Source organism: Mauremys mutica, chromosome 1, assembly GCF_020497125.1.
Source record: "Mauremys mutica isolate MM-2020 ecotype Southern chromosome 1, ASM2049712v1, whole genome shotgun sequence".
Classification (NCBI taxonomy): Eukaryota; Metazoa; Chordata; order Testudines; family Geoemydidae; genus Mauremys; species Mauremys mutica.
The window spans coordinates 128,994,119-129,019,715 of record NC_059072.1 but is presented as its reverse complement, the minus strand read 5'-3'; the positions used below and the strand labels follow the sequence as shown (position 1 = coordinate 129,019,715).

The 25,597-nt window shown below is 36.4% G+C and overlaps 1 long non-coding RNA gene across 4 annotated transcripts in view; it reads left to right on the top strand.

Moving 5' to 3' along the window:
• Positions 1-25,183, top strand: part of LOC123354035 — a 30,611-nt gene extending 5,428 nt beyond the window's left edge. For 3 of the 4 annotated variants that reach the window (XR_006574604.1, XR_006574601.1, XR_006574605.1), the window contains 5 exons: positions 4,846-4,911; positions 7,675-7,754; positions 9,949-10,165; positions 10,533-10,817; positions 23,753-25,183. This is a non-coding gene — a long non-coding RNA (uncharacterized LOC123354035). The remainder of the gene's footprint in view (positions 1-4,845; positions 4,912-7,674; positions 7,755-9,948; positions 10,166-10,532; positions 10,818-23,752) is intronic. The other variant, XR_006574602.1, reaches the window with a different exon arrangement.
• The last annotated feature ends 414 nt before the right edge of the window (positions 25,184-25,597 follow it).

The window sequence follows — 25,597 nt, the reverse complement described above, 5'->3', positions numbered from 1 at the left end:
AAGCAAGTGATTGTTGAGGGGGCATTGTTTGTTTTACAAAGATGTTTTTTGTTATGATTTTTAAATATAAGAAATAGAGCAGACAAGTTACATTTTTTAAAATAAACACCAAGGGGCCAAATTCTGCCACCTTACCTTACTCACTGAGTAGCCCCACTGCAATCAACACACAATTAAAGGAGATGAAATAAATGGTGCAAAGGCTACCTATCTTGACAGCTACTGAATGTCGTATTTTATGCACCAAGTTTAATATCTTAGAAATGTTAAAAGATCTCTATTATACTGCACAATAATACTTTTACACCTTCACTGGTGACTGACATTACCTAGTTTTTAGGCTGTATATCTTCTGTTCTATTCTAATGCCTATGGCAAAATTTCTACCCTGATATCACTGGTGAACATAGGGCCACAGTAAGTTATTGGTTTTTAAACAGAACTCTCCACTGATTTAAACAGGAGTTCTACTTACAATGTTAGGGTGTTTTAGCTAGCCTACAGAAACAAATTCTGAAGAAGAAAAAGCTCACTGTTAAACAATGCGTGACAAGCTGCAATATGATAGCAAATATATATGCTTTAATCCACAAAAACAGGATTAAAATAGTTTTATACTGTAAACTACCCCATATTTTCAAACAAGATAGTAAATTCTCTGAGAAAAAGGTTGCAATATGCTAGAGTTCGCATCTTTAAATTATAGGAGAGGAGTAAAATTTTCAACAAAGGTAATTATAATGATAAATGAGAAGATAAGATTACTATAAATGTTTTTAAACAAGAAAACTTCAGTAACATGTGGATGTGCATTACAATAAAACATACATTAAATAATTACAATTCTTCATTTATTTACAGATATGTATATTTATGCAAGATTCTACAAACTTATGATTTAACATGTTATCCAGTTGCAAATTGATTATTAATATTGTTTATATATTATATGTTTAACTTTAGCTTTCCAAGCTCAGGTAAACATATATTTCTCTTTAGCCAATTTATACTATAGTAAATGATACACAAGATACATTTTAACTTTATCTACCTAGCTTTGATGTATAAAATGTTGAAACTCAAATCTGAAATTATAAAGAAAAAAATATTTAGTAGTGGTGGAATTAAATTCTTTTTCACAAATAGAAACTCCTAACAAGTACTATGTTGACACAATATTGTCAAAGCAGTAAAACCTCATCCCAAGAGAAAAAATAATCCCATTATACATATTATTTTTACCTAATTAAAAATACTTTAAAATAACCACAAATCTTTTCAAATTTTAAAAGGCTATGCTTAATTTTCAACACAGACAGCAATTATGAAAGCTAGGTGTTGATCAAAGATCACCATAGTAATTCAATCATTTTTATACTCTGTCTTCTATTATATTATCAGAGGGGGAATTTATTTTTCTCCTTAGTCATATTATATGTACCAATGTTATCGAATGTTAGCAATTTCAGCCATCATCATAACCCTTACGCTTAGTAATGAATATATGACTGGACTTCATACTGTATGAGATGAGGTTTAATAAATAAGATAACATACACATATATGATCAGATTTTTTTAATATATAAAGGTGTACCCACACAGAAAAAAATATACAATTTCTAACAAATGTACACACATATTTCACATTTAGCATATATGACAGAAAACATATAAAGAGCATTAAGAATTGGAAAAAATTACCCCCAAAAAGATAGGAAATGTGAATACTAGATGAAATTCTGATCTGAGTTACACTGGTATAGATTCAGAGGAGCTCTGTTGATATTGACTCTAATGATGGATTCACATCAGTGTAACAGAGAGCAGATTTAGCCAAAAGGCTTCAACTCAGCCTATTATATTTTGGAACTGAAAAATGTATGGTCCTATAGGAAGAAGCGTTAATTACACAAATCAATGTTGCATATGAATATGTTTTTTTTTAAATGTGCTACAATACCAAAAGACAGAATTTCCATTCTTCTGTGATATTGCAGCAAACTTTAACTGAATTGCAAAAAAAATTGTTTCCTATTAATTCTTATTTTAGTTTTATTGAAAATTAATCAGCATGCATGTAACTTTAAAGGTATTTGATATTTTAATAAAGGTAAGTGCAGCATAAAATCCAGACAAAGTTAACAGAACACTTGGTGTAAGGAAGATTTTCCACAAACTTTTGCTATGTTACATAAATTGATAAAATGTATTAATTGGTATCATCAATAAAAAAAATGCCATGAAAACCTGTTACCAGATTTATTCAGTCAACAGTTATTTCAAAATAATTCCTTTTCACCATACTGAAGGCCCTCAGTGGACATTAGTGACAAATACCATGCAAAATCTCAATTTTAAAAATTAACCATTTTCTGCTAGGCATAAATCCATCTCTTAAATTGCAATAAGATATATTTTAAATGAATAAAAGATAAATTCAAAATTGCACCTTTCAACATTTTTATTTTAACACATTCATTTTAGCTATAGCAATGGTATCCCATCATTTTATTGGTCCACCAAACAAATTTCAAGACAATTGTACTGTAAGTTAGCTAGTGAAAATGAGTAACATAATAAAGTAATCTTGCATAATTACAGAAACACCTTTTGTCTCTTGGCAACAAGGCAGTGAGTACTTTTGGTAGAAAAATAGACCTCTCTGACTTATTTATAAACACATCTGCTTTTTAGAGAGCTTTTTATGCTAATACTAGTATCATAATTGTCCTTTAACATCATTATCAATTTTGTGATAGGAACGGAAAGTTTACCATAAACTGCTTTAACAAAACACCATGCTGATATTTTATTTCTAAAATGTATGTTCGTATTTACACACATCCACTATATATCCTGCATATGTGTGTATACATCTATTTACACACATGCAGCATTTAACCAATGGAATATCTACACTAACACAGAATTATACATATATATATGCCTACACATTTTTGAGGCATTTCCTAGTGTAAGGCCTGCAGTATCATGTCCTGGGTATACAATCCTGTTTAATATAAATTACAGTATTTTGCTAATATGACAAAAATTACTAATATAATTTACAATTTTTTTTGTCAAAATACAAATACAAATGTGCCCTTTCTTGGTCCTAATTCCACCTCACTTTTTTCTTTACTATACTAAAAACTTAATTTAAAAACATTTGAATATTACCATGAAATGTCAGAAATGTTTTTGACCTATAGTAAGCTTAGGCAATTTCAAATAAAGAGTGTAATAGTTTTTAAACATGGCACCTGAATTTGTGCATGTACTATTTCCAAAAGCTAATAACTGATGTCATCACAAAGTAACCGATTATAGCACATCAGTAATCTTTTAACCCTTGACACTAATTTAACCCATTCATTACTAGATCCACAGTATATGTATACTTAGCTATTATCTAAATCAGGGGTTGGCAACCTTTCAGAAGTGGTGTGCCGAGTCTTCATTTATTCACTTTAATTTAAGGTTTCGTATGACAGTAATACATTTTAACGTTTTTAGAAGATCTCTTTCTATAAGTCTATAATATATAACTACACTATTGTTGTATGTAAAATAAATAAGGTTTTTAAAATGTTTAAGAAGCTTCATTTACAATTAAATTAAAATGCAGAGCCCCCCTGGATCGGTGGCCAGGAACCCAGGCAGTGTGAGTGCCACTGAAAATCAGCTTGCGTGCCGCCTTCGGCACCCGTGCCATAGGTTGCCTACCCCTAATCTAAATTAATGGCACTTGAGATCTCATACATTCAGCAGCACTGAAACAATTAAGGCAATTGGCATAAAAACAGACATTTTTGTCTAATGGGGTACTGCACACCTATACATCCAGAACAAAATTTTATTCTCAGTTCCACACAACAAAACTCAACAAAGTTCTCCTTTTGTGCACAGAACTTCCACTGGCAACACTGATGCATTTTCTACATGTGTAAGGAGACCAGAATATCAAGATTGAAATTAAACATGTGGATCCTCAGAAGATAAATTGTATTGTGTGTTTTGTACTTATACAGACACTGACACACAGAAAGATGTGTGTTCATGTGTGTTATTTACACATGGAAAGATTTTTATAGGAAAATTAACCAAACCCATGCCAGTTTGACCGTCTCTGTACTCATTCTGAGCGTAGCCAATAAATGGACGAGAATTTAGGTCAGTCCAAAAAAATTTAATCTCTCAAAAAAGATTATTCTGTGTTTAAATCACTATATGCTACACTGGCCTTTGAATATATAGGCCCTGGTACTAACATTGTCTTTTTGGTATCCTGGCAGAGAATGCCATTTGAGTAGCGTATACTATTTTTCTCTACAAAGCAGATCTGCTTAGGGTGAATCTCTGCTGTGGAAAATACAAGGATGTAATTCTCCTACTGCAGAAAAAACTGAAATGACAGCACTTGTACAGAATACTATTTCATTTTCAGAGATGTAATGGCACAAACATAAATAGCACATTTGAACTGTGCTATTTCCTATACACGTCTGTTATTCATAGAAAAATAAATATAAACATGTAAACATACAACATGCAGCTACATGTGCACATGCAATATTTTAATTCAAATAAGTCAAAGGTAAAAAGGCCAAAGGAACAAATTCTACCCTGGGGAAAGTCGACACATTTCCATTAATTTCAACTGAATTGTGCCCAATTATAACAGGCCTAAATGTATTCCAGGCAATTTGGTGTTAAGGAAATCCCTCACCTCCCTAACAAAAAAAATGAATAGACTCGGCAGTTTTCGTATTAAACCCCAAACCTCGCAAATCCCAATTCTAACGGCATTTTTCACCTTCCTTTTTCTCCACGTCAACTACAGCGAGAGTAACTACTGAAGAGACCAACAAAAGTCAGTTGCATAATAGAGCTGGCCGTCAAAATAAAGGTAAAACAAGAGTGAACTAAATACATTTGGGGATTGTTTTGAGAAGGGAGTCTCATCTGATGAGGTCGCTTAATAAGACTGGCTCTTGCATAAGTTTCACTGTCTAGATCACATTCGGAAATAATTCTGACACCATAATGTTGTTAACGTGCTATGTATATTTATTTTTGTAATTTATATAACATCTATCTCTGTAGTGGCAATTAAATGTCAGCTATCTTGAAGGAAACCCAGTCTTGCTATTGAGATCTACAATGTATATGAGATGATTAAATCATTAACAGGGATGCTAATACTACAGAATCAACTTAACACTTGTAATGGAGTGTTTGTCACTTGCGTGCACACTGCTAGAGATAATGTTCTTTCTAAAAGAGTGAAAACCACCTTTGAATCAACAACTAGGACAGCATGTTAAAAGTTCAGAAGGCATCTCAGTAAGAAAAATCATCAAACTGAGTGGGGGCATTTTGAAGGTTAAGAGGTGGCATCTTTCAGTATGTACTAAAAATCCCTTACTACTAGATATATTATATTGGATAGATTATTTATTGGGAAAATTAAAGTTAATTGCAAGACAGCTCTTAATAAAAGAAAAACTTGTTTACTAACAAAAAGTAAGTCCCAAATCTTAAAGTGACATTGTCAGATCAACTGAGGATCCCAATTTTGTTTTTAAAAAGAAAGTAGCATTTATAAAACCTAAGATTGACAGAAATGTTTCCTTCATTTTTCTAAAAATTCCAGTTCTAGAACTCTTTTTGTTCAGAATAAACATTTCCCTAAAGAAGTGGTCCTCAACCTATTTATCATTGTGGGCCTCATCCAATACTACCTGTATGATGCTGAGGATGTTGCATGGGCTGCAGCTGTGTGCTGATTGGGCTGCAGGTTGAGAACCACTGCCCTATTGTGTCTCCAACCCAAACATTGCATCACTGTCCTAGTGCATTAGAACCAAAAGATGAAAAATTACTAACTGAACGATAAGGCACAGTGAAACTCACTCATCTATTTTCACTCTCCAAGCTAAATATACAGTAAAAGGCAAACAATATTACTGCCTCTATGCAAAGGTAACTTTTTGTATTTTCAATATTCATTTAAATATAACTTGTTAACACCGGGAAGGAATTTAAATATATATGATTTCTGATCTGACAGTGTTCCTTCTATTAGGCAACATTTAAAATGGACATAACCTACATTTTTTAAAATTCTGATTTATATGAAAGCCTCAGTTACTAAACTGAAAGATTTTTAAAATCTAATTTATATTCCATGATTTAAAAATATTTTATTTTTCACTTCATTTGGACAGAGAAAAGATATTCGCCCATTTCAGTGTTGTATGTAGTCAGTTTTACTTGCCGGTTCTCATGTACTAGCACCAGGCTGTGCTTGTTTGGTTCCATAGCTGAGCGGTTTTCATTAAAATCAAATAAAAATCATAAACATTCTATGTACAATGGGTTTTGTTTAAATCATCTTATTTTCTTTTGTTTTATTACTCAATCCAAATTTTGGACCTAAAAGTATTTGACTGTCTCTATCTGAATACATACAATTCCCAAAATATGTTCTTTACTTTGAAAAACAAGAAACTTTTTATTTGAGGTTGATAGAATTGAAGAAAAGAAAATTTAAAAAAGAGCAGTCAATAATAAATGATAGATTATTTGCAATCTTATAGAAGCATTACATTTTCCAGGCTATATTTTCCTTTGTTCAAAAGGCAAATCCTTACTTATAGCATACAGCCCAGTCACATGGAGTGTGCTGGTGAGGTCTGCAGCATCTGAAAGAAACTGGCCCTGGTAACTGGTACACTCCCCCTCCTCAAGAAGAAGAATCCTGCACAATTGACAAATCTATGTTGAAAATCCACTGCTCCAACTGCTCTGTCAGCCCCTGCCCAAAGCACCTAACCTGTTCAACTGCTTTTTGGAAGTCCCAGCATAATTGTGCTCTGCAGTACATTGGGGGTCTCTAACTTCTGCACAGGCTCTCCATATCCTCCTCCCTACTCCTGCCGCAGTATTGCATGAGATCCAATACGGTCCAGGCCTTCCCTCCCTACACACACACGATCCACTATGGTCCAGGCCCTCCCCCCCGACATGGTGGCATGAACAAATGCAAGCAAGATTTGCCCACAGTATGCTAATGGCACAGACATACAAGCACCTAGTACAAGGTGTAGGGCTTATTACTGGAGTGGTCCAATTGTAGTCAGTAGAAATACAAGTAGCAAACACTACAGCAGCTAGTGTTGTCAGGCTCGACTAGTGTTGCCAGCAACATAATGGATGCAATTCTCTGCTCCGTTACACCAATTATAGCCAGCATACTCCATTGTTTTTAAGGGAGTTACACTGGTGTAAAATGTGGCATAACAGGGTGGAGAATCAAAGTCAGTACGACTAGATCTATCAAAGTTAGAGGGTAAATAATTATTTTAACATATTTTAGCCCTGAGCCAGCACTTGAATCTATTCTTGTAGGTAGGAGGAGAAGTCATAAAGTTTTATATACTGTTTGTTATTTATTTTTATAAATGTAACATTGTAAGTTTTTTTTTATTATTATTCCTTTGTGCTCAATTTTAACCCTGCTGTGTTTTAAGCAACTTGGTTAAATCATCAGAGATTAATGGTTTATCTTTGGAAAGAAGGAAACATTTGTAAGACCATATTTTTATTCAAGATATATGTGTTCACAGGTTGAGTAATTTTGGGGGGATCTAACTGTTTTATTTCATAGATTTCAATGATGAATGGAGAATATCATACAGAAGAAACAGATGGACGTGGGTAACAGAACATAATATACATCTTTCAAATGTATGAAATATTTTTTTCTGAAGGAAGTAATGGCTCTGTAAAGTACCTGAAAAAAATTTCACAATGATCATTGGTCACATTAAGCAGCTAAAATGATGCATCAGGTTCTGCTTTCAGACTGAGAGTAAATCAAGAGTAACCTTTTGAAGTCAAACAGAGTCATATTGCTGTAAAACCAATGCAAGTGACAGAAGAATCTAGTCCACTTTTACGCCAGCCTTTACATTTTACATCATCATTAACTCCATTTCACATGATCCTTCACTATTTAGGGAGTTCAATGTGTGTTTTGACAAAGTAAGGACACTACCTTTGCACGGTATATCCCGTACATGTTGAGGATGTCATGGGCATAAGGTGATAAAATCTTCTGACGGAGTACGTTGTCACATTTCTTTGCAAGATGAAAAACTGTGCATATTTTGAGATAAGGTCTCTGCCCCAAATGTCCAGATTTAGTATCTCAGTTACCATATTTTAGGATTCACTTTTTAGACAAATTCAGTAACTTTCTCTTATCTAATAATCTCTGATTAGAAAATTAAGATTAGCAAATTCAGAAAATAATGTTAAAATAATTGCAATTTTTTTTACTGCTACTTAAAAATGTGAACTGCTGTAAGATTTTCAAATCAGAGAAATAAAGCACTTGCAGATGTTATATTGGAATTAATTGAACAATGTATTTTTGCCAGGACAAAGCTAATCACAGTGAAAAAGGAGTAATTACATACATATTGGTAAATGAAAGGGTTAATCAATTTTGTTAATTTGTATTTTATTGTTGGTATAAGTACAAATATTGAAGAGTTTAACATGAAATAAATGTGATACTTTGCCATTCTATGCCAGCACGTGCCTAAATTAGTTCTCCATTTTGTGGTGGCCCTTTGAGAGCAATTCCTATTGAGAAGTGAACAAAGGCCATGACCCCTGGGTCAGAGTGTAATGCAGGAAGCATGACCTTCTCTTTGTTCAGAACAGCACTATTTACTTTGCCTAAGTAAAGATCACCAATACATTAACTAAAGAGGATTAAAAAGGTCATATCCCTAGGGATGTAGCTCAGGCAAGTGGCAACTCTCTTTAATCACCAAATCATTTGACTTAAAAAAAAATACAGGAATACCTTATTCACTTAAGATTCAATGAGATATCATTTTAAAAGCAACAAATACATTTTTTAAAAAAATCTAAAAAATAATCTTTTAAATATGTGCATTTCTGCACTGATAGCAGATCCAATTTTTTATTTTTAAAAGAGCCAAAAGTATTTTAAATAAAAATATAATTTTCCTCCATTATCTTTTGATAGGTACTGAGTTGATTTGTAAAATTGTGCACATATCATAAAAATAATTATTAAAAAGTAACTGAAAACTTTTTGGTCTGGTATCATATGATTTTATACATCTTATGTCTTTTTAAAGTACCCATCACTTTAATACCTAGACATTTAATATAAAATATTCCATTTGTAAAGGACAAATACAATTTATATTAGAAATTACTCATCTTTCTAGTTTGGCTTATGCAGGCTAAATTAACTACTATAATTTTTGGTATGAAATTTTACAAAATGTTAATATTTATTTATAACATTATATGTGAACGCCATTACTGATAACAATGTCTTATCAAACCATGGAACTAATGACTGACTCTATTGTATTTATGTTTATGGGAGGCAGTGTGGCCCAGTGGAAAGAGCACCGGATTGACAGCTCGGGAAATCTGGGCTCCATTCCTGGCTCTACCACTGACTTGCTGGGTGACCTTGGGCAAGTCATTTCCCTCCTTTGTGCTTCAGTTTCTCAATCTGTAAAATGGGGATAACGATACCTCCGTTATAGAGCTTTTACTTTGAGATCTCTGGGTGAAAAGTGCTATGTAGAAGTATTACTATTATTTACTACTCTGTAGTTAAATTTCAGTGAGCTTATTTCTGCCTTCATGTTATACAGTTCCTTGCTTTACAAGTAGTTTCACTGAAATCATGGATTACTTGTGTGGTAAGGTGCTACAGAGGGTGAATAAGGCTGACAGAGTTGGGCCCTATACAGCACTGAATTTTTATAATTCAATGTATTGTGGATATCTTAACATTGTACATTAAGACACGTAACACCATCCTGTCTTGCAATACATCAGCAGTACAATACATCTTATAGTGATATTATTCATCATGATCCAGGTGCTCCCATCAATTACACAGCATGGAGAGGAGCCAATGTATGAGGAAAAACGGTGAGAAGACTGTATGGAGGGGAGCAGTGCCTACACACAATGCTCCCACTGCTCCACTATTGCACAGAAGCTCTTTGAGTAATCTTCACACAGTTGGGTTCCAATGGAAATTGATGGGATTCAAGGCCAGGCATGGGACTTGCACTTGTAAAGAGCCTATAACAGTGAGTAAAACACCACAGCAAAAACCCAGAGGTTAATTTTGGCTATAATTAGCATTAGATATTCAAGATGCCCATGAAGGGGTTTCGGAGTGTCCATCTCAAGAGAGAGTGAGCTACTGGCACTGCGTAAAGGAGCTAGCTAGTCAAACTGTTAGATGTGAGGAGAGACCCAAAATTCACAGATATCTGCTCCATACCTCAAAGGTGGGGCCAGAGTTTCCTGTGTAACCCTAATCTGCACATTGCAGGCCCTGCTCCTACTTCTTCCATGAGGCTGCTACCCCCATAGAATAGAGGGAGGATGTTAGGAAGATGCCTTGCAGTTTGCCTCAAGAGGCTTCACAAATAAGTTTTTCTTTTTCACAAGGTTTTCCACAGGTGGTGCCCATGCATTTCATGATACTCCAATATTGCTCTAGATCAGGCCTGCACAACATGCGGCCCCCGGGCAAGCGGCGGGTGGGGCTGCCGGGTTCGCCCCCTGCCCGGGGGGGTCCGCCTCACATCCCCGCGCACACGCACCGCGCTCCAACCGCCCTAATGGCCAGAACCACACGTGTGTCTGTCTCCCGCTCCCCCCGCCTGGTGTACAGCGAGTGCATCACTTCTGGGGCCCGCTGAGGCGGGACACGCTGGCCACGAGGCAGAGCCGGTAAGTGCCGAGCAAGGGGAAGGGCGCCCGGCCTGGGCTCGAGCCGCAGCTCAGGGGAGGGGAGGGGGGAACTGCGCTGAGGTTCCCCCCGATTCCCCCCCTTTGGTTGGGGGCGGGGCGGCTACTGCGCTGGTTGGTCCCAGGGTGGCCTCCGTAGTGATCCAGGAGGTGGGAGGGGTTTGAACTGTCTGTGGGTAGCCAGGAAATCCCTGGGGGAGACGTGTGTGTGTGTGTGTGTGTGTGTGTGTGTGTGTGTGTGTGTGTGTGTGTGTGTGTGTGTGTGTGTGTGTGTGTGTTGCACCTGCCCTGCCCCGACTGCTGCCCCCTTCCCTGGTCCAGGGACCTTCCCCCTCCCCACTCCCCCCGGGCTTGCTGTGGCCTCTGTGTTTGTGTGTTGGACAGTCACATCCAATCCCTTCACACTGCCCCCCTTTCCCCCTCCCCTTAGTTCATAGCTCCAGAAAATCCCTTCAAACTGTCGCCCTTGTCCCCTCCCCTTATTTCAGGGGGGGATAACGAGCTGAGCGGGCGGCCGGGCAGTGGCAGCGAGGCTTTATACTTGAGGGGGTGCAGGTTGTTTCTGCAGGGCCGGACAGTGCTGGGGTGGGGGATGTGTTTCAGGGGGGCTGGGCGGCTCTGGGTGGGAGGTTCGGCGGGGCCGGGGTGTTTCAGCCCTCAGCTGTTTTCTTTGGAGTAATATGGCCCTCGCTGCTTTACGAGTTGTGCAGGCCTGCTCTAGATAATGACAGCTGTTCCCTCCTTCACCCACATTCATTGCCTTAAGGCCCTCCATCTCAACCGGTAGTCCAGAGGTAGGCAACCTATGGCACACGTGCCGAAGGCGGCATGTGAGCTGATTTTCATACTGCCCAGGTCCTGGCCACCAGTCCAGGGGGCTCTGCATTTTAATTTAATTTTAAATGAAGCTTCTTAAATATTTTAAAAACCTTATTTACTTTACATACAAAATAGTTTAGTTATATATTATAGATTTATAGAAAGAGACCTTCTAAAAATGTTAAAATGTATGACTGGCACGTGAAACCTTAAATTAGAGTGAATAAATGTTGACTCAGCACACCACTTCTGAAAGGATGCCGACCCCTGCTGCAGTCTATTCTCTCTCTTCCTGTTAGAGCAGTAAGACTCATTGCCATGAGGAAAGCTTAATAGGAAGAGCACCTTCAGTTCACTTGTGCTATTGGGAACTAAGCCTCCAGATGGTTTTAAGCAGCTTCAAAGTGGCAAGTGTAAAAGGAGAAACTTCCAAGACACTTCACACTATGGATGGGCGAAAGTCTGACACCTTCTCCCTGCACAACTGAATCTGGAGGCACACAGCTCCCAGTGATTTAGTTTTTCGAATCCAATATAAAAATGTTGATACTTTTATTATGGAGGGAGGCAGGAAGAAAAGAGTGGCGGTGGAGAGCCTTAACAGACTACAGGCTCGTAGGAAGAGGTCCGATGTTGCTATCTAAAGCAGAACAGTCAGCTAGGGAAAAGCAGAAAGGTACATATGCATTATGTATTTTAAAATAACTGACATGGAATCACAGAGCCATATTGTGCTATTGATTATTAATCAGAACTTCCCTCAATTTACATGAAGAATTCTGCTTGTAACTATGGAAGGTTATTTAGGCATAACTTAGAAACACAGTTAAAAAATCCAAGGTATTCGTACCTTAAAAGAGAAGAAGGATGGCAAGGGGAAAAAACCCACATATGGTAAAAATGTATTGTGTAAGAGATTATTTAAAGCAAACAGGTATCCTCTTCCAAAAACTAAAGTGCAGTCCATGTGAAGCAGGTAGAAAGTAGCATAAACTCTTGTGGGTAAAATTTCAGATGGAAATTAGGAGCATAAAGAGGGAATATGAAGATTAAAAAAGCCAATGACCAAAAAAAAAAAAAGAAAACAAATTACTGATGACTATGGGAAGCAGGAAGTCTGTGAGACAAATGGCAGGTCTGCTGGAATACCAGGAAATAAGGGGAGCGAATAAGGTGGATAAAAGGCATTGCACAAAATATTGATTATGACCTTGAGCTATTTGCTCACACAGACGAGTAAGCACACCCTCTCTCACTCAGCTCCATGACCACATTAGCGCGGCTTCTTAGCCAGGCTCCAGCAGCAGTACTCCTCCTGGCAGGCAAGTGTGAAGGGAGTGGATGGAGCTTTAGCTTTCAGTCCCTCCCTCACCTTCACACTGGCCAGGAGGGAGTGGGAGTTAAGCTGCATCCCAAAAAGCAGAGAAATAAAATACTCCTCCTCAGATGAAGGAAAACCCAGGGAAAAAATATGACTGAATGAGAGACAATTCTTGCCCAGGCTATTTTTGGGATGGAGCAGTTTCCACACTGCCTCTTACTCTGGGCTGAGCCTAATGGTTTAATCTTGTCTTAAAAAATTCTTTGTGCCAGTCTCCACCACAGATGACACCTACCCCAGACCTGGACACCTTTCTGGAAGATATGCTTTAACCAAACACAAGTTACCAAGCTCAATGCAGGGGTAACTGGGTGAGGTGGCCTGTGAAATACAGAAAGTCAGACTAGCCTTAAACTCTGTTAGCTTAATTTCTCAGGTAATAAAGAGAGAGACTGTCAGAAGTTAAGGTGCATCTATATCTATCTATATACACACACACACACACACACACACACACTCCGAAGACACTCAAGAATGAAGAATCTGAGTTTCTAACACAAAAGTCTCTCATATCAGTGAATATACCAAAGTGTAGCAGGTGTTGCGCTTATCCTTTAAAAAGACTAGAGATGATCTTGAGAATTACATGCAAGTGACCCTTACTATACTACCAGGTAAACTGACTAAAAAGATTATTTTTATAAAATATTATAACTTTTATATCAAAATGAAGATTATATAATCAGGGGAAAGCAGCCTGGGTTACAAAAAGGAAAAATATGCCTCTCTTACCTACTAGCTTTCTTCTACCAGATCAACCAAAGAATATGATATCATTTATGGACTTTCAAAATGTGCTTCGTAACAGGCTGCAAAGGAAACAGAATAGTTATGATTGAGAGTTGGGAATACTGTCATGAATTAGAAATCGGCTAAGAGATCATAAACAAACAGTAGGAATAAAAGGTCAATTTTCAATAAGGTGGAAGTTTAACAGTGTATGCCCTAGGAATCTGTACTCAGATCAATGTTTAAAATATTATGTAGTAGTCTGCAAAACTGAGTGAATGAAGTAGCAACATTTTCAGATGACTCAGATTTAGGTTACTCAAGACAAATGCAAGGTAATTCATATTGCTGGGATCTAAACTAAGCATAACCATTGAAGAAAAAGACCTGGGCAGCTCAGCTAAAACCTCATTCATTCTGCAGCAGTGGTTCAAACTCAGATTGTTAGGCTGCATAAGGAATAGGGCAGCAAGTAGTACTGATAATGTTTGAATTCCATTATATATTAATCAATGGTAAATTGTTTTTAGTTCTTGTCAACTATCTAAAAAAAAGTAACAAGAGTGCAGAGACAGGCAACAAAAATGATTTAGAAGAATCAAAAGATATCGATATAAGGAGAGAGCAGAAAAATTGAAACTGTTTAGTCTGGAAAGGAGATGGATAAGTGGAGACATGACAGAGATACACAAATTACTGTACTGGGATAGAGAAGGTGAATAGAGTGTTCATATATTTTTCTCCAAGAACATTGGGACATTCAATTCAATTCAATTAAGGCAATAAACTAAAAACGTATACAGTGAATTTTGTTTAACAAAGCACATAATTAACCTGTGGAACTCATTGCCACAATATGTCATCGGGGAGTTCAGTAGGATTAAAAAAGGAGTAGGCCTTTATATGGATCATGAGAATATCCACAGAGAAGTTAGATAGGATAATTATTTTTAGAAGGGATATAAACCCATATGCATCAAGGCATAATACAATCACTGACTAATGGACTAGGAAGAAATTTCCCATCTGGACACGTTATTCTAAAGCAGTCCACCATGGGGTTTCTTGCACTGTCTTCTGAAGTGTTTGGTAGTAGCATTGTCAGAGACAGGATATGGGACTAGATGGACCACTGACCCAATCCAGTGTAGTAATTCCTGTGTTCTAATGTTTTACATGGCCAATGGTAATTAAAGAAAAAGGGAAAAGACACTTTAAGTTATTGAATTCCTCTTCTGTAACTGAAGCATACACATCCCTGTAAGATGATGCTTCAGACAATACACTATTGAGTCTATACTTGAATTTAACAAAAACTAATGTTTTCTTAGTTTATTTTGCATTGAAATAATTAGAATTAATGTAAACTATGGTGACATGGTTTCTGATTGACCAATACATTAATTTATTATTATTGCTAACTTTCCCCCAAACAATATTTGCACTGGGCCATTTTATAACAATAAGAGATTTAAGGGTGTGTGACATACTGGGATATTTCCACATCCAGGATGACTTGGTGCATTTGGCTTTCAGTCTTATGTCTAACAGTTCACTCAAGCTGTGATAATACATGACCACAACTCACACACAGTTGCACTCCCCTAAGAACAAAAAGACACAGAGCTAAGAGACGATGTGTTCAAACATAAGAAGGGAGATAGGGCAGAGTTGGAACACACACACACACACAGACACACACATGTCAGTAGCTATATAAATGAAGGAGTTTCATCAGCTTCAGTTTGCCTATTTATATGAGTAAAGTAACTCATGTACACGTTTGGAAGATCAGAAGTTTACCTGGGCATTTGTAGTACTGAAGAATATAGTGAGGGGATAAAATTCATGCTACTGCAGACAAATAGCTTTAAAATGTATCTCCTATCTGAACACATTTAAAATAACCACTATGGAGAGAGAAAAAAATCTAGTTTTTTTAAATATATATTTCTTTTTAAATGTAATTCTCTTTCAGTCCAATCCCTCAACTTTAATATTCCTGCAAATGGTTTCAGGAAGATACTGAACTAAAGGTTTTGATTTTGACTGGAGATTTTGGTTGTTTATTGGGGGGAGAGAGAGAGAGAGAGAGAGAGAGTGTTGTTTTATTACTTGCTAATGTAGGGATAGGATCCTGCAACAGTTCTGCACTGGAATAAATGGGAATAAGCATGTGTGTAAAGATAGTAATGTGTGCCATTGGTCCCGTATTTGATAATTACAATAAATAATCACTTCCTTATCAGTGTAAAAAAACTTGGCAATGTTCTCATTTTGATTTTTTTTTCTGTAATTAGTGAAACAGTTGCGAAATCAGGAGGCAAAAAACAAAATGTAAATGAAGCTGCCACTCTGAAGCGAGAACAATTGACAATCTTTAAGAAATTTGCACCAAGCTATATTAGGAATTTTGACCTATTGCTTTGTTTCTAGTAAAAAGTATTTTTATTTCATCTATAGCAGAAACTGTAGCAGGTTTTCATTTTGTAATGATCATGGGTCAGATTTTCAAAAGAACTCAGACACCAGAGGTACCTAAATAAATAGCCAGAGCAGCAACAGCAGTAACATCATTTTTTTCCCAGCAAAAGATAAACACTTCTTAAAATCAGACCAGAAAATTTACATTTTATAATGCACAGCAGATTTTGTGTAAATATTCAACTCTCACTACCCCAGTGAACATTAATACAGTAAAAAAAAATGTTTGTTTAAATCGGGAGTAACTTCATGAAAGCAATGGAGCTGCATTGTAGTGAGAGTAGAATGAGGCCCTCTCCCCTTTTCTATCATTTAATTTTAAAATGATCCCTATTCCATAGGTACTGAAGGAATTCATAATTCCAGAAACCTTTCCAGAGAACATCTGAGAAGCCCAGACACCAAATACAGAAAACTAATAAGTGCACATGATAATTCTCATTCCTTTAGTCAATGAGGTTGTATGGATGTAAATAAGGGTAGAATTTGTTTCATTCACACTTGATAAAAGCAAAGTTATGGGCCAAATCTTGTCTGAACTAACATCTCATACAATGCCACTGGTACAAGTTACAGTGTATTGCATCATTTCTCTATTTCAAATTATATTTTATGTTATTGTAATTATCATGAATATATTTTAAAAAAAATAGTATAAATAAAATACTGTGCACTCTATCATTTATCTTCTTTAAATTATACTGTATGTAATGTTACATTTAATTCTATTAATCAATACTAAATAAATATAATTAAATTTCTCAGGCAAACTAGGTATCTTGAAGATCAACTCCAAATATTCAGTAACAAACCAAACCTACAATTCTTACGGATAATTAACCCATCTTAGTTCCTGTGACTTAATGGACAAATAAAGATTTTAATATTCAACTATCATTACCTCAGTGAACATTAATATATTTAAAAAACTGCTTTTTCTTTGTTTGGATTTAAAACAAACCATGTAAACATATATGATACACAGCTTCCTGTAGTTTTAGTTTAATTGTTGAAAAATGAGCATACACTTCGACAATATAACAGAAATGTTAAGAATGTATCATGAAGAGATGGTCTGCAGGTATATACTAAATATAATTATATGCACAAACATGCCAAATTTAAAGATTCCTAAAATCTTATTGCATATTATTTAGCGCCTCCAATATATTTCTAAACCCCACAGAAAACTAGTGTAATTTTTTATACCCACTTTCCGTATTTATAGTGGGATGCATGGTTTTATCTATTTTTTTAAATACTAAAAGGTTACTGACTAAAAGTTTACAATTGCATTACAGAACATTACATATATTGTACCTTTCACATATAAATTTTTCTTAATGTACAAGTTATTCTCCTTTAAAACTCTAAAATAGCATATGGGTCTCAGCATACTGAAGTGCTCTGCTTTAATCCCCTCTTCTACTTAGTACAGAATTTAAATAAGTTCTATATATATAGACTAGATATAAACTACAGATACACATAAACACTGTACACATCGGGGGAAGGAATGACAGTATTTTGTGTATTTTGCCTAACCAGTGACTATAACATTCCCCCTACCTGCCTCCCTAATCCCTAGCCCCCAAATTCCCTGTCAGAATGGGACTTTTGCTACATACTGTTTGCATTCAGATACACGAAGGTGGTCTGCAAGAAACCGACGAAGAAATCCAAGAGTTAATGAAAAAACAGAAGGACAGGAGATCTTTTAAGAAAAAAACTGTTCAGCAGACAAAAATGTTCACCTGACAAAAAGTGAACCCAGAGTTTAGTGTCTAAGTATTGCCTGGATACCAGTGAAGGGTCTAGGCAGACTTGGGTTGCAAGGGCTATCCCTTGAAAATCAAACCCATAGTTCCTGCACTGTTTTCCCCTAACACCACATTAAAACTGTGACTAACTGCCTCATTATGCTTCTCCTGGCACTTTCTGAAGCAAACTTATTGTACAATTCTACATGGCACCTAAAATCAAGGCGGGAAAGGGGCTATTTTCCCTATACAACAGCAGTCCAACAGACAACTTTTTATCAGTCTAACACATATGCAAAATCCTGCATGACCAGTAAGAGCATTTTTACAATCTATGATGGCTAACAGGTGAGAAAATATTTTTAAAGCATGAGTTGGGGCCACAAGAAACCTTAGTTACTGAATGAAACATCAATAAGATCCTGCAAGGCTTGAAATCAATGGAGGTTTTACAAAAGAAAGAGGAGTGCCAGACGAGGTCCCTAAATTAGTTTTATGTAGAAAACATATTTCTTAATATTTATTTATAAATTGTAGATTCCTCATGTAAAGAAAATAGAGTTCTCAGTAACAAAATAAAACAAAAAACAAATCACCAATTAATATATCAAAAACATATTATTTACAGCTCTTTAAATAAAACATGAAAACAATTAAAGGGTTTCCAAAGTAACTATGTCTCCAAAGACTAATAACAGTCTCAGTTTCTTTCTCATTTTAAGTATAAGACGCCATTAAGTGTTATTAAATATTTAGTAGAATAATAATAATTACTATGAAGCTTTAACCTTGCCTTTGATTTTCTTAAATTTTCCTCTAAATGTTGATTTACTGATATTTTATCTTTTATTCACACTTAGCAGAATTTAAACGGTTAACCGAATTTGTGGGATGTAAGAATACCACATTTCAGATTTCAGCTCTATTTAGAAATATATTTTTCTTCATAAACTAGATGCATTCATAAATGCAGCGAATGATGATGTGTTAATGAAAGGGTTTCTTAGGCTGTGCCCTTTATTATTGGCAATATAGAACTTGTTAAACTACTATAAACAGCTAGTCCAAGTGTATGAAATGACTTTGTCACGTTGTCTGCTTGAGATATGTCCTGGATGTATTGTACACTTTAAGTCAGATACGGATTCTAAAAAATGTCCTGATTAAAGTAAGAAAATGATTATCAGCCTTCGTTACTGTATCTTGCCTGAATCATGTTCTGGTTTATTAGAACTATTCTTCATCCTCTCTTTCAATCAGCAAAACCCCATTGATTTTTGTGGCAGGGCTGTAAGAGCAGGATAGCTGTCTGCATAACAACAGATACATTTTTCAAATGACTTTGTTAAACTTTATCCCACAGGCAAACACATCAAAAGTAAACTAAAATAATTTCTTATGAAATGTAAAGCTATTGTTTTTATTACATTTTAAAATACCTTCAAAATAGTTTGATCATTTAAAATATTTCATTTATCCTCTTGCAAAATCAGAATTCTCAACATCAGGGAAGAGCATCCAGTACACTAGATGGTTAAAATTCTGCATAATTTTTAATAGCCTTAAGAGGAAGCACTGCCTTTTTTTCAAGGGGGGGAAAGCTGAGAACAGCAATTTGCAGACCGTTTTTTTCCTTGACAGCATTTAGCCACGCCTCACTCTGGCCCTTCCTCCAACCTCTGCTAACCTAAAAACCAGCGCCAACCTGGCAGTCGGCCTTATATTCAAAAGTAAACATTATTCTCCTGCCATTTTTCAATGTTGTTTATCATATTCCAATCTTCCTGCCTTTTTTCCCTCACTGTAGCTTAAATCATTGCCTCTGCTCCAGTTTGTTTCACTTTGAAACTACAACAAGACAAAGTCATGCTTTTATCTAACATGGCAAACTTGTAACTGAGCTATAAGGATTTTACCTTCACACAATGACACTGCAGACTATTCTAGAGGAAAAAAATTGTCAGGCATATCTTTAAATGTTCTGCTCTCCTAATATACAGAATGATTTGTTCTTATCCACACTACAGAAACAGTCTGGTTTTGGAACAATACATACGTCTTTGAAAACCTGTAGCTGAAATAAGAAACCTGACTTTTGCTTGCATCTTTTTCTCTTTTTTAATTTAACCTCAATAGGAAGCCTTAAAAAAATCTAAACATCACCGACTGAACATACTGTACTGCACCTGGCTCTTTATTATCCTTTTCCCATCACACATCGATCCTGTCTTTCTTCCTTCCTACCTCATCCCCTCTCCCCAAATTTCCTCCAGATACAAAGGGTCTTGAAAATATATGTATATAACTACTTGGCTATTATTATTTTTATATAGTCCCACTGTATTAAATGGGTAGATCACATACCAAAATAAAAACAGAAGGAGGGGATACTGCAATTTTAATCCTAAAAGCCATCACCTTAATTTTCCCACTGCAGCAGATGCATACTGGCAAACCCTTCGCGACACTGAAGAATTGCTCCTTCCTATTAAGGTCTTAAGAGTGTAGACTAAACAACGGCCATGTTGTCAGTGCTTTTCTCTACCCTCCTGCCCTGTCTTATCGGGTGAGAAATTGGCGGTATGCCAATCCTACCGTTGTAAGGCTGGTGTCAGTCAAGGGCAAAGGTTTGGGGGTTTTTGTTTTATTTTTTAAAAGAAAGTCTTCAAAAATCTCAGCAACAATCAGAATGATGTACAGATTCCCATTAATTGCAGCATAATCAGGTAGCTGGGTTTAGGGATTTCTTCTTCTTCTTGTCTCTAAGCACTGTAAACTACAAATAACATGGAGTGGTTTAGTCAAAACAGTCATGTGCAAGTAGCCTGGCAAACAAAAGCCTTTATTTATTTATTTAGTTCACGCACAGATAAGGAGGAGCCTTTGTGCACATAAATTTCACACACATCAGAAAGGAGATGCCATGCTGCTTTCTGCAGGCTGACACAGCTTGTCTTGAGACGCCACAGGACAGCCTGGAGGCTCATTAATAATTGCGGATGGCTTTCCATTTCCATATTTAAATTGTGAAGCAGCGTATGATTAATTAAGAAGAAAAAGGCAAAAAGGAAAGGCCTGTGCTTTCTGTTCAATCTTACTTGCCAGAAAGACTGCCTGCTTTAACTCTTTGTTTGCTAGATGCATGGATGTCAAGAGAGTTTGCCAGAATCCTTTGCTCTGGTGGGCTTATGAGAAACTCAAAATGAATATTAATTATGTTATTTTCAGCAGTTAAGCAGATGTGTGAGTCCTTTTGCAAATAGCCACGTACTAACAAAGAGACTTTACTGCAGTCCATTTCTCATTAACTTTTTGTTTGGAAAAAAAAATTACTTACAGATTTTAGCAAGACTGTATATTACAATATTTTCAGATAGTGGTGTTAAAAGATTATTTACTATTTTATGCAAAGAGATATTGCTATTAAAATCCAGTAACATTTATAATTTAAACTCATCTGAGTGCTCTAAGACAATGAAAATATTTAATACTGGAACACTGTGACTAACCTGTGCACAGAATCTTACAGAGTCTCATTAAATATAAGCTATGGCAGGTAATAAACACACCATATACAGATGTGAAAATATTTAACAATAATTTACTAGGGTGTAAACTTCAGATTATTCTGTTTTTCCAAAAGCATACAATTTCCAGATTTGATTGCTAGAGATGTTTAGGGAGAAAGGCTATAATTCTCAGTACCAATCATCCACTGAAATCGTAAGTAACATTTCATCCAAAAACATTCAAGTGCTGGATTGATCCAGCACTTCGTACGATTACTGAGAGAGGAATCCAGGGAGTCCTGGTCAGCCTGCCCATGCTGGGCCAGGGGAGGTTGATGAGTTCCAGAGGTTATGAGCTCCGTCTCTGAGACGATTCTACACACACTGCACCTGGGGGTAAAACTGGGGTTATGCCTCTAGAATACAATTTCTTTAATACTGTCCCTATGGGAAGCTGAACATTTGTGAATAGTAATCAGAACACATTCAGATCTGAGTATTTCATAGCACATCCATTGAGGGAGATAGAAGGGGAGGATATGGTTGAATCTTATGAGATGTCTCACGTGGCTATCCCAGCTCATCAGTGGCTGGATTTAGACTCTTGTCACGTGACTTGTGTGATTCAGCATTTTGCAGTCATGTTGGAAAAAAAAATCTCAGTTCTCCTCACTGCCTGCTCACTGTTGCTACTGTGTTAATTTCCCTGCCCATCATAAACTCACATTTTAACCCTTTTATTTCTACAGGATTCCAGATATTCCTGAATTTCATCCTAGTCTGAGCATTTGGGTATTAATTCAACCTTGATGCTATTGAAATACTGTTGACCAGTATATGGCACTATGCAGCAAAAGTGAAAACTTTAATTCCTCCTGGACTGATTTTGACTCCATGCAGAAAAGCACTTAAGCACATGCGTAAATCCATCCCTTTTCAACTCTTAAGCATGTGCTTAAATTCCATTGATTTAAACATGTGCTTTACTTAACGCATGTTCCTAGGTACTTTCCTGAATCAGGGCCTTAGAAAGGAACAATACTAGTAAGACAATGATGGAGTACTAGAAAACAGACAAACCGTTATGACTGTGCACTGCTTAGAAAGAGGGACGGGATAAAGAAACAAAAATACATTTATGTTAGCCATTAAAGTCTGCCAAGATTAAGTCCTTCTATGCACATTACTTATTGGAATTACTACAAAATGCAGATCTGTATATCAGGGCGCTTTTGTCAAGAGTGGCTTCTCCTTCCTGAAAATCAAATCCTGCGTCAAACTGGGCAGTACTGATAAAGAATACCATGCACTGAATCAGAACTGATCCAAACAAGATATTTTAGTGTGGAGCAACATTTCATAACCAACATAAATCTAGGAACCATTACAGCTTATGGAAGGAGAGCTAAATCACAAGTTCCAATAATTCCCTACCTGGTCACTCAGCAGGTGTACAAATTAAGAACACTCAAACGACCTGATCTGAAGTCAATAGAAAAAGAGTCCTGTTGATTAAAACAGCTTTTAGATCAGGGCCAAGGAATACACTTAAGCCTCATCAACATTATGATTTTTTAATCATGTATTAACCTATAGTTAAAAACAACTAGCAACAAACGCCAGTTCCTTGTCTACACTACAATTTACCATTGTGTCAGTTTAAACATGATTGCAAACCAAATTGGAGGCAAGCCCTTAGTGAACTGCTATGGCGCTGAGTAAAATTTGACAGCCGTCTGAAATTCATACTTTAACACTGTATCCTCAATTGTCCGTATGAAGACCAAAAGGCCCGATGTTCCCCATATATCTCGCTCCAATTGTTCTGGAATAACCTATACCAACAGATACTTTACATAGGATTCCAGAGATACTTTATTTTGCTACTGCAGATATACCATTATTCACAGAAGTCCTGGGGCTTATAAATCCTGGAACCATTTTGCAATTGGAACTTCTCCCTCTGCTGATTCAGCGTTTGCTTTCTGTCTAACCTAGCATGCCAGCAGTGCTGTCATGATGGTCTTCTCCTCTGCAACTTCTGCCGTCTGGAATAATCTGCCTCTCTCTTTCCACCTCTTTTCAAATCTCCCCTGAAAACACATTCTCTCCTTTGTCTATACATGTCTTAATTTATCCCTCTCTCTCCCTTTAGAAAATGCACTATATTGAGTTGTGTTGTATTGAAATGTTGTTTGGGTTCACCGCAATTTTTTTTCTCAATTTCTATTTCAGGCAGGAGGAAGGAATCCATTTCAGGAGTACACTAATAGATGTTCGCAAGCAATGGACTGACCATGCCCAAAAGGAGAAAATGAAATAACCTACAGTAGTTAGAGCACCAGAACAAGGCAGTCAGCTCGACCACAAACTTACTGTGACACCTTGAACAAATATCTTAAACTTTCTCTGCCTTAGTTTCATCATCATTTTCAATTATGACAGTACTTCACATGTGTGGTGTTAAAGTTTGTAAAGGGCTTTGAGTTCCTGGAATGGAAAGAGTTATGGAAATTGCTAACAATAGAAACGTCATCATTATTACAAACTATCCCTTCACTGAATGTGATTGTTACAGGCTATAGCTGGCAACAAATGGGTCTCTTTTCCAGTCAGACTCAGAATCACAAGCATTCCTTTTGCACACATCTAAAGCTCCAATTAAATATGCCAGAATATTTCCCCCCACCTTGCCCTAAATGTGGTTGCACCATGGATTCATTTTACCAGATGCTCTGGGAGAACATGCTGAAGAATATATGTTCTGGTGCTCAGCCTCCACGGGGAAAGGAGAGTTCCTTGGGTCTCTAGCACTACACTAAACATCACATTAGTTCTCACCTTGTTTGGAGTGGGGAATATATAAAGCAGGCAGGGCATATACCAAAATGTATATCGCATACCAGCCATCTTCTTTTTAGGGCAAAGAAAATATTGCAAAACCCATTTGCAGAGACTGAATTCTGGTTATAATTGGCTAGGCAGATGATACATAGGGACCATTTAAAATAAAAGATAAAGATTTTAAGCACCATAGAACACAGAACTCCTATACAAAGTCTAAATCAGTAAACAAGAACAACATCTCTTCAGTAAATAGGACATCAAATTCAGACCTGGTATATATCAAGGCACCTCCAACACTCCCACTTTCACCAGATCTACATTTGGCTCATGGTGCCTGTCTCCCTTATGTGGTCAATTCTCAACTTGGACCTTAATGAGAGCTAGCACAAGTATGTATACATGGGAATGGGAATCATGCCCCTAGCTCATACCGTAGACATACTCTGAAGCATTTGGTAACTGGTCAATGACAGAGATCAGGTATGGGATAAATAAACAATTGTAGTCTGACCTGCCATAGCAATTCCTATGTTCAAATCCAAGGTATTACTATTATATAGAAGTTACTGTTTGGGGCAATCTTATTATGCATGCTTTGGTTATTTTTTACATAGAGTTACCTGGGGCAAATCGGTGAAGTCAATTCATGCCTACATGAACATCAAGAAAGTTTTGGACATCTTCGTTTATTAGAAGTGATGACTGGTGTACAATACAAAGTGCAACTTGTTGCATCCAACTACTTTGTATTTGTCCTTAATATTTCAATAAATAAATAATAAAATAAATAAATAAAAGGCAAGCAGGCTCAAAATGTGATCTGCTTTTTCAGTATGTATTTGTTTGCAGAGTTCATGTAATTTTTAAATACTATAATATTGCAATAATGAATGGTGATAAACTAAACCAGTTAAAATTAACAGAAAGTGTAGTTGCTAGAACAAACTCTTCTTTATGACAAACTGCAGCCACATCTCCAGAAGCGATCCTTATTGTGAAGTTTTATTGTACATGGCTCTTCTGCAATCCCCCAAGTTATTGTGTTAATGCTCTTTTTTCCTTTTTAAAGCAACGATCAGCTGCAGCAACCTAACACTGATAAGCAGGCTATAATAATAAAACATTCAGTGCACATAGAGAAAACATGTTTTAATTTCAGGTTTCTAATTTTTACTTTAATAAATTATGTGATAACATGATTTTAAAATAATGAAAAATACCTTGATAGTGTTA